Source organism: Aplidium turbinatum, chromosome 4 (genome assembly GCF_918807975.1).
Source record: "Aplidium turbinatum chromosome 4, kaAplTurb1.1, whole genome shotgun sequence".
NCBI lineage: Eukaryota > Metazoa > Chordata > Ascidiacea > Aplousobranchia > Polyclinidae > Aplidium > Aplidium turbinatum.
Window position 1 is genome coordinate 30,230,542 of NC_137475.1, and position 3,902 is coordinate 30,234,443.

At 40.4% G+C, this 3,902-nt stretch overlaps 1 non-coding gene across 1 annotated transcript; it reads left to right on the forward strand.

Moving 5' to 3' along the window:
* Nucleotides 1–739: 739 nt before the first annotated feature.
* On the forward strand, nucleotides 740–846 carry LOC145769777 (U6 spliceosomal RNA). Its single transcript, XR_014289090.1, has one exon. It is a non-coding gene; the product is annotated as a U6 spliceosomal RNA (small nuclear RNA).
* The last annotated feature ends 3,056 nt before the right edge of the window (nucleotides 847–3,902 follow it).

The following is a 3,902-nucleotide window of genomic DNA, read 5'->3' on the forward strand; positions in this document are numbered from 1 at the left end:
TGCAGCAAACTTGTTTGGTGGCCGTGTTGGGCAGGCTGGCTATTTTTTGGTATTTAAATGAAACACTTGCGGTCTCTTAAAACTACTTAGCGGTCACCCAAACCAAACCTTAAAAAAAAACCTGGGTAGAGTGACTCTTATGCTAGAAAAGAACGCATTTCGTACCCAGTATCCAGCGTTACATGTTGTTCATATTTATGTTAGAATACCGCAGCAACACCATTAGTCGATCAACGCTAATGCCAGGCCAAGCTCCTTTTACAACACTTTTGACTTTTTTAACACTGCCTAATAAACGAGGCCACTTGTTTTGCGCACTTATAGCGAGGCGAGCGGTTTCATCAGAATATTCATCGCCAAGCAAGAGTGGTGTTGTCACTTCGTTTCACAAAAGATATTGCAATTAACAGTTTTAGTAAACAAGGAAATGTTTGACACATCGCAATACAGGCAACAATAGTGACCTGCAAACATATCAGCGAAAAATAGGCTCCAATAACAGGGAAAAGAAACCAGGCACTATGAAACCATAATGAAACAAACGCTTGTGGAAATCACCGAAAAATCGTAATTCTATCGTAATTCATGAACAGTCTTCCCTCTAAAAAAGCAATGAGTTGGTTTTTCATCTTTTTTGTGAGAGTCTATAAAACCGTCTTTCTTCTATTATAGACAACTGTCACTTGCGGTGCTTATCAGTGTGGCAAGAATTCGTTGATTAACAACATTTTGCAGTAGCCTACTTCCTTCGGCAGTACATATACTAAAATTGGAGCGATACAGAGAAGATTAGCATGGCCCCTGCGCAAGGATAAGACCCAAAATCGTAAAGCGTTCCATGTTTCTTCTAAAAAAAAATAAAAATAAAAACATTTTGCAGTACTAAGCTAAATATTTTCATAATGCAATCAGAAAAAGTCTTTAAGTTTATAATATTTTGCCAATTTATTATAAATTGAGTTGGCACACCGACCAATTTTGCCAAAAAAACTTGCACAAAGAGAACACTGCTCGTGAAACGCAATAACGGTGAAACGCACACTAGTGTTTACATGACATTTGCAAACTTAAAATAAGCAACCCTCTCCCTATGCTCACAGACAATTTCGAAATTCGAAAACAGACGTTTTAATCAACCACTGGGACAGTGTGGCTGGACATCGCATTGTAATAACTTTAAGCAACCCCCACCTAGAACTATAATCTGATTGGTCGGTCGGTGGAATCGTAGGCTATGCAAAGCGAAAATATGCTTCCCGGAAAATATTTTTTGTCTTCGTGCTCTTTAACTCCTCAAGAAAAATATTTTTGGTTATACTTGTACGCTGATACCTTTCGTGGGCCGCAGCGATACAGCGTGGCGGGCCGCATGCGGCCCGCGGGCCGCCAGTTGGTGACCCCTGGTTTACGGGAACAAAACCAACAAAAGGAAAGGGCGGCAAAACCACAGAAGTTTAAAACGTGCATGCGATGTAAATTTAACGGATATGTCGATGAAAGTAAATTTAAGCAACCAAACCTAATAGTTGAAAATAGATGAATTAGTTGAAAGAATCAGTTGGCTCCACATACCTAAAGCAACTGGAGGTGTGACAGTCAGGGGCGGATTTACCTATGGCGCCGGGGCGCTGCAGCGCCCCCTAAAATTCCAATTTATTTTTTATGTTTGCATGCATGAATTATTTTTTTATTCGTAATATCTTAACTGAGTACCACTCACTTGTACTAGTAGGCTACACCTAGGCCTCACCGTCACCGTTTGAATGTTTTTTATAATGCATGTTTTTGGGCTATGCACCAGTGAGCTTCAGGCACTCTAGGTTGGTGATTTATTGAAATGGATTTTGGTAGTTACCCCTTTTCATTTACTTGGAGCAATCACTGTTGTATAGCCTAAAGTTTTAGTGGAAAATACCTAAATTATCATTTCACGTTCGTTATTGCTTTTAATTATCACGAGCGGCATTATGGCATTTTGATGTTGATTTGTGATGTGGGAATGACTGGTAGCCTACCTGACTTAGATAGGGAATTTTAGTGATAAAAACCCCAAAAAAATTCCAAGCTATTTGAGGTGAGATTGTTCCACTTCTTTGGCGCCCCCTAAAATTTTGCCCTAAATCCGCCACTGGTGACAGTTTATGAAGCCATGCGGGGACGACTGAACCTTACAACCAATACAAAAAAAGAAAAATCAAAAACACATGCATTTGAGAATCATCGTACGATAAGCTTATTATACAAAAAAACACCTATGTAGCCTACGCAGTGCTTCTTTTTTAAATAAAACGAAGTGAAGTGTTCGCAGCAACGACAATGGTATAGTTTTAAAATAGGAATCGATAACTGATGGGTTCAGGAATATAGGCTACATTAAATATTATTTGAACATGATATTAAAGTGATCATCATAAATGATGAAAAATGCAGTGAAGAAGATATGAAAATGATCTTGATGGCATGCGGGTGACTTCAATATCGGAGAGGGATGGAGTTTCTTTGGCGTTTTTCAAATGAATTTCCAACCAAACTGCTGGAGAGTGATGCAGCTTTGTTACGTTCACTGTTCGCACCCTTATTACATCATTGTTTTTTAGTTTCAAAATCGGAAGTCAATGTCTAAATAACTTCGGGTCATAACAAGAATAACAAATTATTTTCTTTGCTTCGAGCATTTAAAGAGAATGTCCCCACTGATTGATATAACCCCTGCTGATAATTTGTGCCATAAACAGAGTTTTTTAGGCATCTGACTGGTTTGTTTTGAGGTTAAACCCGCTACGTAAATAAGGTTTCGATTTTAGTAATGTTTTTTTGTTTGTTTGTTTGTTTATCTTTATCCTGCATTGCGGGAAAGCGGACTTGAGCGCTTTCCCGCAAAGCGGACCCGCAAAGCGCTCAAGTCGGCAAAGCGGACTTGAGCGCTATGCATCAGTGTACGCTTTCCGACGTACACCTGACCCACGCTGCAGCCGACGGCAATGTCTGTTTCCGGTTGTCTACTTTACTTATGACTTAAATTTGGTACTACCCATTACTCGAAATCGATCACTGGGTAGAGGCAATTATCGTAAAGTTTCTTGTCTAGAGAAACAACAGCAAGTGCGGGTGGCTGGAGTCGAACATGCAGGCTTTCGACTGTGAGCCCAACGCGCTAACCACTCGCCATTGCTGCCGACGACTTTTGGGGAGATCGTTCCCGACTTTAACTCCACTGAATTGGAGCGCCAAAACAAGAAAAGGCCAATACAAGAAAAACATTAGACAAAAAAAGCCAAACGGATATATTTACTTGTTTCTATTAAAAATAATAAAATGTAGGCTACTACATATATTTTATGACTTGTAGCGGATTTTAATATATTGTATAGCAAAAATAATTCTGAAAGTAGCCCGAAAAATAACAGCTCACCAGGCTTGCGCTTCATCTCGCTCTAAAAACGGAATCGCTCTCTCACGATGAAGCGTTTTGGGTCGAACTGTTGAGCCATGTAGACTAATTTTCGTCACGGTTAGGTTGTTGACCTTCTTGGGGTTGGTTTCATGCGCAGCCAAATTTGTTAACATTTTATAGATTGTGGGTGACTGATTGGTGAAATAACCTGCGTCATTTTGGCTTGAAGGACTGAATGTGCCGCTACAAAGGTTGATTGATTGATTGACTGAATCTTTATCCTCGGACTGGGAAAGCTTCTTGCAGAGCTTAATCCTGGCAGTTTCGCATACTTGTAGAGGCTTTGAATCACTGACTGACGCAGGCCCGGTCATCGAGATTGACAGAGTGAAGTTTCCGATTGTTGAAGTCTTGTTGTCGGGGAACTATTCCATCCATTAGATGCCGCTGAATGGAGAACAGTCCTTAACGTGCGTTGCTCAAGCGCACACCCCGAGAGTCGAACCAG